Below are 12,890 nucleotides of genomic sequence, written 5' to 3'. Positions count from 1 at the left end.
ACAGCGAAAAAGAGCAAGACAGAAAGGGGACGGAAGGAGGCAGGAGAGAGCGCTCTCGTCCCCTCGATTTTCCTCGCTGCTCCTCTACCATTCTTTATCCTTAGAAGAAATAAAACCAGAGTTGTAAGAGCCGGATGATTAATATCCAGCCGACAGTTTGTGAAGCGGGCAGCCAATAAACGGGATAAAAATACTCGTGAAAAATAGCGCGCTCATTAGGGGTACAGTGACATCTGCGACTGCCTGACTCGCGCAAAGGAGCTCGAGAAGGCGGGTCGAGGAGAACGGTAGGGTGAGAAGATGAGGCAGAAGGAGAGGTACTCGAGAGCGGAGCGCTGGAAAACGCGGGGGGACAGATTTATTAAAGTAATGGCAGATTATTTTAATATTCCAATGGAAGTGCGCTCTATTCGCATTGTCTCGTGCAATTCAATAATCTTCACGTCTAAGCAACCCTTCTCGCACCCTGGAGGTGTCATTATTTCAGAATTAGACGCTGTCACTTTATTCTTCTTGTTAATATCTAATACGTGAAAAAGATAAATAGATTTGCCAAGATAAATGATATTGATGCTTAAACGATAGAATCTTCTATTTTGCGAATTGCGAAATTTGATCTTCATTTTTTATACGAAATTTTACGTATTCATGTCTCAAGCACCGTGTTAGATGTGAACCAATATATGTAGTATCGACGAGTTTGGCCAGGAATCCCGAAAAAGAATCCTGTGCTCCGTTTATTTGAGTTCGAAGTAGCTCGAATTAAATTTTTGTCGAGAATACAACGAATATAACGCAACTGTTGGCTAATGAAAACTATAAGTGTTGCTGCTAAAATAGTAATATCTGAGTAATCGATTTGGATTAATACGATTGCGATTTTACTTTTCTTATTAACATTTTGTTATTAACTCCCATATTTTCTTTTGCCTTTGTGTTATGTGAAAAAATAAAATCATGAGATTATCATATAAGTATCATAGGATAATAAAGGTTGGATAATAAAAGATACATTAGAGAACATAAGATAAATGGGGATAATTAACAGCGAGATAAATGAGTTGCAGTATCGTCTAATGATAAAATCAATAGTCATCATGAAATCGTTAAGAAATCACGACTATTAATCAAACGTTTATCGTAGAATTATTAAAAAAGAATGCCTGAAATATTTATCATCGAGGGAAAGGATAGTAATGTACTCATTCCCTCCCCTTTCCTCATTACACAATTAATTCTCTGATTATTTCCAATGTATGATTTTAATCAATACAGTTTAAATTTAATTTTTTGGCAATGACCAAAAATATAACAAAGAAATTTGTCATATAGTGTTTGAGCAAAAGCCAATAATAAAATTCTCCAGAATAAGTAAAATCGCAGATGCACATCGGAATAATTTTCTTCTTGGCATTAGATCGTACATGCTATCGTTTCATTTCGGAGTATCATTGCGCGAATCGAGAAGAAAGGAGCTTATCTTTTCATTCTTGCTCTTAGATTATTTCGGTCCATTTGGCAAAACTGAGAGTCTACTGAGAACGCGCCATTGCCAAACAAAAAAAATATATATATTTAAAGAAAACTTTATCAATTATTAGATATTAGATTGATACTAATCGCACAACTCGTTACAATTTACGTTATAAATTAGCTTTTATATTACTTGTAAGAGATTATGCCAGAAACGATATGTTGCAATTACCCCGCCCAGAGCTTAACGTACTCTATAACATACACTACAGCTATCAGCTGCCATTATAGGCATCGGGACTACGATCGCAACCATCGGAGCGCTGATATACGCCCGCCATCAAAATCACGTGCCACAAAGTGGTGCGATTGTATTTTTCTCGCAGCTTTTTTTTTTTTTATTTCCTACTCTTTTTATTTTCAATCACGACACGCGCGCGGCCCGATCGACCGTTCGATCGCGACATTGTACTCGAATCGGCCGGCATAATCTTGACGTATATTTTTCCGGACAGCGCGAGCGGTGGAGCCATGGTGGATGCTGGCCGGCACGGCCAGAGATATTCGTTAGGGGAGGGCAATTTTTAAAAATTAAACGTCCCACTTTATCGTTACGCGCGGCGATTAATAATAACGGGCGCGATCGGGCGCGAGCGAGCGCGTATCTTCTATAACCTTTCCGGGATATAAATCTGCGAAATTCTGGAATTATCAGGCGGCGGGGCATGAAAGGCTATTTCCGTCGCGCGGAATCGCGGGCAATATTTTACCGCCCGGGATTGGGGTTGAACGCGGGACACATCGACGTTTGATATTTTTATGCAGTGGCGCCACCGCGACGAGATTTACGAGGCAGATATGCGATCACAAAATGTCCGACACTAAATCAAACATGTTGCATCGGAAAACATCCGAAATTATTATTGGGACTTTTATTGGATCAACGGGAACGAAATAAACGTGTGACGTAACTTTATATTCCGTTTCTCTTTCCCTTCCCCCCCCCTCTTGCTCGCCGCCCTCTCCCCCTGCGCCCGTTGCGCGCGCGAGCGTTCTCTTATTCGATCTCTTGCGGAATAAAAGGCTAACTTTATGATTGATTCGCCTTTTTTACGAGCCTTTTTTCGTCGTACGTCAGTGCCGAAGGCGATGGATGGATCCTTCGTTCTCTGTCGATATCGCGTTCTGTCTCGTTTCTCGAAGCTAAATGCGCGATTCCATGCGAATCGCGGGAGGAATTTTCTTTCGGTTTGCTCATTAGCCCGTAAATGTGACGCCAATGAAACGAGGATTGCTTCATTTAAAATAAGAGGTGTCTCGTACGAATCGCTGCGAGAGAAAAATATTCCTTATCTTATTTCACAAAGATACTCTATAAGAGCTATATTTTAACAAACAATCTATTTACAAGATTTATAAGATATCTATTTATAATAAGATGTCTATTTATATTTAAAAAAATATAAAAACATTAAGCCTGTTTTCTTTTAATATGCACAATATGATGGTGGTCTTGAAACTCGCGTTATGGTTAGTCGAAAGGATCGTGTTTTCATCTTACTTTAACTAAATTTATTTGCATAATTATCTCGCCATCTTTTCGTCGAGAAAGACGAACGTATGAGATCTGACAAAATGATTTAGAAATCTCGTCCGATTACGAGAGGATTTAATAATAAAAGAGAGAACGTCAGAGAGCGCGAATTCCCAAGACCGCCGCAGCTTGCTGTTATTAATCGCGCTAATCGATTTGACGTTCGCTGATAATGCAGCGTCGGCGGGATATGCAGTCTCGTATATGCCGTGTCTATCTTTTATTGATGCGGCCGGCGCTGGCGCCGGCGTCCGACGCCCCGTAATTGAAGGGACGCCCTTTAACTGAATTTCAAACGATCGCATTGTTAGCGTTGCGTTTGCGATTGCGCGAAGAGCGTCGCGACGTCTTCCGCCAACGCTCACGAAACCGCTGTACGCATCCCATTCAACGCAATTTCATTCTTCTCAAGTGAAAACCATAGAAACTGTCCTATTATGAATTCTGATATTATCTCTTAATAAACAAGGAAGTATATTAATGATAAAAAATTGATAAAGATTAATGACAATAAGAAAAAATGAATATTTCATAATAAATCTCAGTAAAATTGAACAAACGATTGTGACATTATTATATTTTAAACAATAATATGAAAAATAACATAGAAAAGAAACAGTACATAAAATGAAATAGAATCTTTTTTTAATTTTTAAAATAATTCATGACTTCAAAAATAAAAAAAAAATTGTATAATTAATAATAAATTATAAAATTTGAAAAATAAACTCCAAACTCTAGATTTCCCTTAATTCGTCGGTTCTCTATAAAATAAAGCTCGACATCGTCCAACGATCACGTCATAATGGTGCGTGACACATAACTGTACAAATATACAGCGTATTTATAGTTATGCTTAAAATCGCGATACAGAAACGGAAATAGCCACTCAGTTGCGCCGAGAGAAGGGGGAGAAGAGAAGGAGAATCCTGCGGGATGAGATGATATATCGCGGTTATTGTCCATTAGGAGAGCCCGAGGTGGCCATCCACGTCACGAACTTACTTTACGATATCACTCTCCTGCTTTCTCGGACCACCGACTCGCTTTCTTTCTCTCCGCTCATTCTTGGCACTCACTCTTATTCCCCTTTGCTTCTTTATCTTTGCTATCATGGCTTCCTGTATCTTTTTTCCCTGCGTCATCGCCGGGATGCGAAAGTGCGCGCGTGTGTTTTATCCCGCGCCTTATGGCGGCTACGAAGAGATTCTTTGGCGATTAATCCGTCACACTTAAGGCTCTCTTCCCTTTTCTCCCTGCTACTAAAGATCGTTCTTAGTGTGTGATATTTTTTATAATTATGGTATCTTTAAAAGTAATCATGGATGAAGGAAACTTTCATTCTACAAGAATTTATTTTTATTTTTATGAGGCATGTCGTTTCAAATTTTCCTGCTAAATAATTGATCATTTATTGATATGTTCTGAAATAATATTTATCTATGACTACCTTTTAAAATTTGAAAAAAATTATAAAATGAAAGATGCAAACATACATTTCCGAAGAACAAACTTTTTAAAAATAAAATATGATAAATTTTTCTCACAACAATATATTTAACACACTTAGACAACTGTATGGCTCATTTTTCCATTTTAATGCAAAAGGCACTCTTATCCTCTTATCCGTTCTTCTCACTCACGCAAGTTTTGCACCATTTTGAACGGATCTCCACGACTAATGCCCCTCATTAAAAGTTTCTCTCGCTGCACCTTGAGATGCACCCCGTACTCGGAATATCATATAATCCATTGACCCGAGAAGTATCGTAATCGTGAAAAATATATCGCTCTGAAGGGTCGCATAAATCCTGGCCAATGGCTCTTCTCGAAGAGAGAGAGAGAGAGAAAGAGACAGAAAGAGAAAGAGAGAGAGACAGAGAGAGAGAGAGAGAAAGGCCTGTAAGAGATGACGGCTAGAGAGGAGGGCTGGTTAATTGGCATGACAGATAGAGGGTGCGAGAGAAGTTGTCGCTTAGTAACATTACGTCGCGATGAAAGTGATTTCCAACCCTCCCTCTCGTGCTGCCGTTGTCGCTACTTCTCTGCGCCACCCGCTGTTCCGCGTATTGGCGAAACGTTTCAGAGTGGATTGCACGAGCGCTCGATTCCTTGTATTATTAGAGGAGAACAGTTTCGGAGAGAGGGGGGACTTCTCATTCCATGTACTATTGCGTTGTATACACGGAATACCCTGTCCACATCGATAAGACAATGCTTTCGTCATTCAAGCTTCATAAAGAGACAAAAGTTCTTAAAAAAAACCTGATAAGCATAGATTGTAGATAATATAAGTATCTAATGTAAGATGCACACAATTAATTAATTATTATGTTAGGTTTTGAAAAAGGATATAGATCAAGATTATACAGGCTCCTATAAGATAAAAACTGTTTTGCATAGATTCATTTTTTTTGATAAATCTTTCAAAAAATTGTGAAATGTTTTTCGATAAATTAAAGGTTTTTACTTATCCAGACATAAATTATATTAATTTATTTATTCCCAAGATAAAGGATCATTATAATAGAGGAGCATTAAAATTTTTCTCTTATTATTATTATTAAATAATTTATATCTTCATAATTCCCTATTTATATCAAAATAACATATTTGACTAACACAATATTTTGTATTATGATACTAAATCACAAAACGTGAATAGAATAATGTCAAAAATCTCGTTGAACAGGGGGAGGGCGTGAAATCTCGCCATATGAGCAGCGCTTCTCCTCTCTCTCCTCGGATGAAATGCGTGTTTACATAGTATCAAGCACCCACCATAAGTGGGCGGTACAAAGAACACGTCGTGGGTCCATATATCCCCCCCTTTCCCTCGCCCTCTCGAAACACGTCTCTTTCATCCCTCCTTCTATACATCATCCGACGACTCATCCGCTGACTTGTTATTAAATTAATCCTTCGTTTAGTCAAATTGATGCATCGATATCACAGAGCGCTCATAACTCACGACACCCTCTCTCGCACCCGGGGTACGCGCGTACACATGAAACACGCGCGCGCGTGCGTGAGTGAGTGCGTGGTTCCGCAGCCCCGGATTCGCGGCTGCGAGGGGTTCCAACCCCCTCCCCGATCGGCATTTGTGCCGCGCGTTGCACGCACTGACTCTACTATTTATTAATATCGTTACTTAACATTTCAACCGCTCGTGCATCACGCTGTGATGTCATTAAGATAAATGCAGCCCGACGACCGCCACCGCCGCCGCCGCCCGTGGCCTGGCGTCACTCGATTGTTGTTCATTATAATTAATAATTCAGGAATCTCTCGCCTGGCACGCTTTTATATTAAGCGCCACCGTTCGACTTGGTTGAAACGAGATAGGGGGAAGCAATTTTGTGAATCGTAAAGACTTGATGCAAAGATAAATAAGAGAAGAGTAACATTTCTAAAAAATTATCTAATTTTATAAAAAAAAGTTTTAAGGTTTTTTATTTTTATTAGATTCTTATATTTATTCCATAAAATAGGTGTGTTAAATGGTCTAATTAGAAATGTCTTCCAATGATACATAGATTAAGAAGTCGTGCTAATTTTTCACGCAAAACAGAACATTGAGCTTTTTCATTACTCAATTTTCTTTATTTCGATATTACCTCTTTTGTTACAATAGAAGATCATTCTTGTTGTTTTTTGAAATCTTTTTTTATTATATCAAGAATGGATTCTCCGCGATAGCACTTAAAGATTCAAATGATATTCGTACTCAAAGAAAGCCAGGATCTAAAGTCGAATTTAAATCCGTGGCAAAGTCTGAATCTTAAACGATACGAAAAGGGGTTTGTGGTCGAACTAGGATCAAATGATTTGATTCGAGAATACAGGATTAAGGAGAGCGTAAGCCAGTAGTAGGGGAGCGATTGACCGTGTCGGCCATCATGGGACAGTGAATTAACACGTGCGTACATCAGTAAATATCAGTATCTATCAGTATATATTCTAGTCGCGGGGGTTCCTGAAAATAAAACCGCTCAAGCGAAGTACGCAACTATTAATAAAACATTAGAGGAATACAGAGTAAACTAGAATAATGATAGCGATTGCTGAAGTAAAATCTAATGTTATCTTAGAATAATTATATTATTTCATTATGATTTAAAATTGTAGATATCAACTATTATTATCTTCAATAAAATCAATAACAAAAATAGTTACAAATTTTTACTTTAATCATAATTATAATTAATAAACTAATGAATTCTATAAAGTAAAACTTAAGAAAAAAAATTTCCTCATATTCTAACATATTTTCTACTTACAAATTGATGAAATAATTCTTGTAATTTTATAACAACCTGATGTACATCTTCGTCTCATTCCTCCAAGTTCTTTTCACTCTCTAAAAATTCGCGTTCGTTTAATACTTGAAAAAGAAGCGAAACGTGCTTTCGCTATAAAGTGCAAAACTAGTGCATCGCAGTAGCGGGTGGCTCGAAAAATAAAGAGCAAGAGAAGAGGAGGAGGAGTAAAAGAGAGCAAGCTTTAGACAATAGAAATGGCCGAAATAGAATCGAGTGCGGAGAGCGAAGAGAGCGGAGAGGGGCAGGGAGGGCCATAAACAAGTGCTTACCGCAATCTAATGCGTCTGTAATTGCTCGAGCACCGGTATCTCCCCCAACGGCCCCACTTGCTCCCGCGATTTAATTACTATGTAAATGTCGCATTCCCTAACCTGTCCGTTTTCCTGCCTGCCTGCCTGCCTGCCTTGCCTGCCCTCCCCCTGGTCCGGATCCTCATCGTCCTCTCCGGTGTCGTCCTCCACCTCCGCCCGCTGTCGCCCGATGTCCTTAATTACTTTATACGTTATTATAGCCCACCAACTACTACGCCGACCGTACTCACTCCATCCGGCACCCAAGCAGGCATTCCACTCCATTTCGTTCAGCCATATTGCCGCCGGGTTAAAGCGGACTGCCTGGGACACATTCTGTTCGCTGATTATCTCAAGCGAATCGCCTTTGTAAAATTATCTAGATCTGATTCCGAAGCTAAGGAATTATTCGCGTAGATTGCGATGAAAAACAGAGAAATGTGAGATTCATTGATATTAATGATACTTTGTTTCAAACAATAAATAAATAATATAATTTAAAATATTTGAATCAAACTTTTCTAATTTGTTCTAATGCCTTTTTTTGCACAACAATTTTTTGCTATTATTATTATTATTATTATTACAAGTGACGTCTCTAGGTAATTTTGTATGTAATAAATTAATAAATGTGTTATTAATAAATAGAGAATAATTTCTTTTCGCAGATAATAAAGACGATATTACTATGAATTTATAAGATATTACTATGAAACAGCTTTAAAATATACACAGAATCCGCGTGATTAAATTACTTATAAGTTTTCAACGGATTAAAATAAAACGGATTGTCGCTAATACATGTGGATAGATAATATTGCTATTGGCGATTTGGAAGCCAGCCATTGCGCAAATAAACTGCGCTCGTATCGCTATCAAATGGAGAACGATTTCATCTCGTTTTAGCCTCTCTCTTTGTCTCATGGTCTCTTTCTCCCATTCTATCGTCGGACTTTTAACAGTATAAATGGTCTCGCTGTCCACAGGCTTCCGATAATGTGGCGGCCGAGAGGGTCGCGGGAGGATGGCTTTGGTCAGTTTGTCAGCCACCGATGTACCTAAGAGGGTCCTTTTCCTCCTGCATCGATTTGTCTTCCACCGCAATGGATAAACTTCACGCAATCTGCCACCGGTATTTCTCAAAAGTAGACGCGATCTGACGCGCGAGCACGTGCGTCCTGTCAGATTTTGCCCATTCGCCATTTGGCAATAAAATTTATTTCGAAAGTTAATGGATATACTTGATAATTGCATCCACACGTTATGCAACGGACAATGTACTTCAAAGATATTCCGCCATTTTCTCAGAGAGACGCATAAATAGATATCAATCATAGTTATCAATCATATCGCTTTAAAAAATAGTAGTTTTTTAACAAAATATCTCATGCAATGTGTTATTTTAAAAAGATTAAGTATTAAAAAAGAGAACACAGAGAAAAAGAGATGATAATAACATGCTGTATCAGCTTAACTTAATTATTTGTACACTCTTGATTTAAATAGATTGCGACAATATATAATTAGAGAAATATAATTACGTCTCTTATACAAGAAGTTCAATCGTATCTCTTATACAAGAAGTTTGATCAAACGGACATCACAACAACCGCATTTTACCGCATAGCCCATAAGTTAGTTCAGCGAGAAAACGCAATTCTATAATTAAATTAAGGTTTTACTTATAAACTTTATAATTAAAAGAGAACTAAGTTGTGTCTAGAATTAAAAAAAAACAGTTGTTATATTAGATCAAAATGTGTGTCATGTTTTCATTTAATTAAAGACAAATTTTATATAAATTGAGAATTTTATATGAAGTGAAATATAATTCTAAAAAATAATTACTAATCTCAAAAAAATAAAAATTCACTGTGTTTTCCTTAACAAAATTTTCGATTACATTTATGACACAAATATTTTATTAAATTAAATGTTATTATATTATTAAATATTATTATTAAATTAAATATTATTATTCTCAATTATTCTACATATCAATTATATATCATTATCAATTTTTTAGAGAACGAGGATTATTTGTAATGCAAGATTGACAGTACAAGAATAATCTGCATTATTTTCTGTAAATCCACAGCAAATACATGCGTATAAGAAATTTAGGGGAATCCCGCCCTCGTCTCGGAAATGCATGCGTAAATCGGGGTAAAGAGCGTGTGGTTTCCACTCGTAGCACGTTCCCTTTATGAAACAAATATGACTTTTAAACGGAACGAACATCCAGACATTCGTAGAGCACTAACAACAGGGAAAGATTAAAGTTGTGGGTCGTCCCGATGTTTTCGAGCGGCTTCGAGTGCTTTTAGTAGACATTTCTGGTGATTAAAAGGGGTGTCGCGTTAGGGCAACCGGCCAAGCGTTTCCCGGCCAAATGAATCGGATTTCTTTTCGTCTTTATCAGAAATTTTGATTGTATTCCAACTTCGTTTCACGCGACAAAAAGTAAATCTCAAATTTAAGCGCAAGCTATTACTTCTATTACGAATATATTCTGCTAAACATACGAGTATATCTAATACGCAAAAAATATAATCTTAGCTTTTTTAAAATAATTAACAATAATTAACAATAATTAATAATTAACAATAGTGTTTCACATAAGATGTACACAAATCAAATTACGCAAAATTATTGATAACAATCTAGAAATTAAATTAACATTTTATACAGAATTACTAAAAGAATTTATTACATATTATATAAAAACAAATTTTCAAAACTTATTATTCCAAAATGAAAAAAATAAAGAATTTTAATATTAAATTAAATTATTTGAAATTTTCAAACATATTAAATAATAATACAGCTTAAAGAGTGTGGACAACTGTTGCCAAAAATTTTCTCAACTCGAGATTGGACTTTATTTTTGCTTAAAATAAAGTTTATAACGCGAGCATATGTATGTGATTACTGTTTCAGAGAAAATGACTTTCAGGTAAAATAAGCTTTTTAAAGATGAAAATTAAAATTTTTATAAGAATGAAAATTAAACGATTCGATCTGGAAACTTGCATATTCATAATCTACACGTCATAAACTTTATTTTAAGCCAAAAATGAAATCTAATTTCAAATTAAGAAAATTTTAGACAACAGGCCTTGGACAGTGTGCGCTTTTTAAGAAATATATTAACTTCCATACATTAATAATAATTTTTTATCATCTCATTTCAATAATAAGAAATATTATTTAGCTTTATCTAATTACAAATTTTGCATGTAAATACATATGTATAAATAAGACTTCTTTAGAGTTACTGACAAATCATTGAGATTTTATGATGTAATAATACGATTAGGCTCTTCCCTCTGCTGTATATGCGCAAAATGATATAGCGTGTACACTATTTTCTCACCCTAATTATCTGGCCGATCGAACATCTCTAATAACCGCAACATCCCCCACAAATTATGATCTCGACAGCGATTGATGACATCATTATCAGGCATCCAAAATGTCCAAAAGATTATTCATGAAAATACGCAACGAATTTAGCCGAGAATCACGACGATTGTTCATCGTCGTCGTCGCGACGAGATCGTTCGCTATAAACTTCGATAAGAGAACGCGTGACGATTGCGCGTCAGGGATTCTACGGTCTTTCTCGGTTCGACATGCGAAAAAATAAAAATGTGCATCGGTCGACTAACCCCCTCCATTTGCTTCTGCCTCTTCTCTCAGCCCCCTCCGCCCTCTCCCCGCGAGAGATTGAACGATCGCATTCCTAACTGCCAATAATTCCTCCCCTCTTCCTCCCTTTTACCCTCATCCGCCAGTCCCTCATTCGCTCTTGCCGGCCGACACGAAATCCCGGGTTTTACTTTGAATACCGCATTGATTAACTTATCTAATCTAATTTAAATGCGAACGAGGGGACGACGACGACGACGACGACGACGAGGACGACGCCTTGCGCTCGCTCGGTTCCACTCGAAGGGAGGAAGAGGGGAGTATAGGGGGATGAAAAACGTAGGTCGGATTCAAGTAGTGCCGTTGAAGAAAGGGGTGGGAGGGTGACATCGGTGGTGGTGACGACGCCGTTTGCGTCGGTAGCGAGGAGGAGACGGACAGTGGAAACATCAGGAGCGTCGGCAAGTGTTCCCTCTCGGGACAACAAGAGAAAAGGATAGAAAGAGCACTTGAGACGGGGGTGCTTGCTCTCAAGGATAGAGACGGGACTACTAAGGGATAAAGAGAAAGATAGATATACAGAGATGCCGACAAAGAATAAAGACAGAAAGGAGGAGAGAAAGAGAGAGAATTCGAAGACGAAGTAAGGGGAAGAGTAAAAGGAGGGAGAAAGAGGATAGGAGGACAGGGAAAAAGAGGGCAGACGGCGTGTAGCGATCTTTGCTCGCGAGAGAACGAGGACGAACGGAGAAACAAGAGGCGAGACGATCCGGGATATAGGCAGGTGTATGTGTCTTTGCGTGTACATTTCTACGTGTGCGAAGGATACGTAGATAGGTAATATGCGCGGGAGGGAAGCGTAGCAAGAGAGAAGAGGGTGAGAGAATGTATGTGTATGTGTACGTAGAGGATGTGGCGGGTAAGGCGAGCTGAGGCATACAAACCGCCGTGTAACGCACCAAATTGAGTGCTGAATCCCGGATTAAATCGGCGAGAGCGAAACAAGGGTATCAAGGGGAGAGAGAGGGTAAATGGCGAGAGGGAGAGTTCCTGACGCGGGATGCGTCCGTGAAACCGGGCGAAGATGGGGGAAAATCCGCACTCGGAGCTCGGTAGTTTAAGTCCGCTTCCACACACATACATATTTACCTTTCTCTTCTCTCTCACTCGCGGGGATGCAACTTGTAGATCTCACTAATTCTCCGATAGATCTCTGCCTACCCCGTCTCTATCCCCGTCTGTCATGATGAAAGGAGGGAAGGGATGCGTCTCTTGCGTAAGTGGATGCGTTTTGCGACGCGAAGCTAATGTATCGCGGAAATTGGGGGTTTTGTGTCGTGAATTGTGCGATGAAAAATTGTTAGTGAAATGATCTATCGCGTTTCTCACGCAAAAAGAATGCTATTTGATATTCTACGCATATATTAATAATATAATGAGTGTCTTAATCGTTAAACTGATTAATCACAGGATGCAAATACTAATTAAGATTTAATCCAATGATTTCCATGAATTTCAATAATTTTCAAAATATCCCCTTTTTCATTATAAAAAGTTTTC

The sequence above is a fragment of the Camponotus floridanus genome, unplaced genomic scaffold (assembly GCF_003227725.1).
Source record: "Camponotus floridanus strain SB8 unplaced genomic scaffold, Cflo_v7.5 scaffold43, whole genome shotgun sequence".
Lineage (NCBI taxonomy): Eukaryota > Metazoa > Arthropoda > Insecta > Hymenoptera > Formicidae > Camponotus > Camponotus floridanus.
This window is presented reverse-complemented; position numbering follows the sequence as displayed.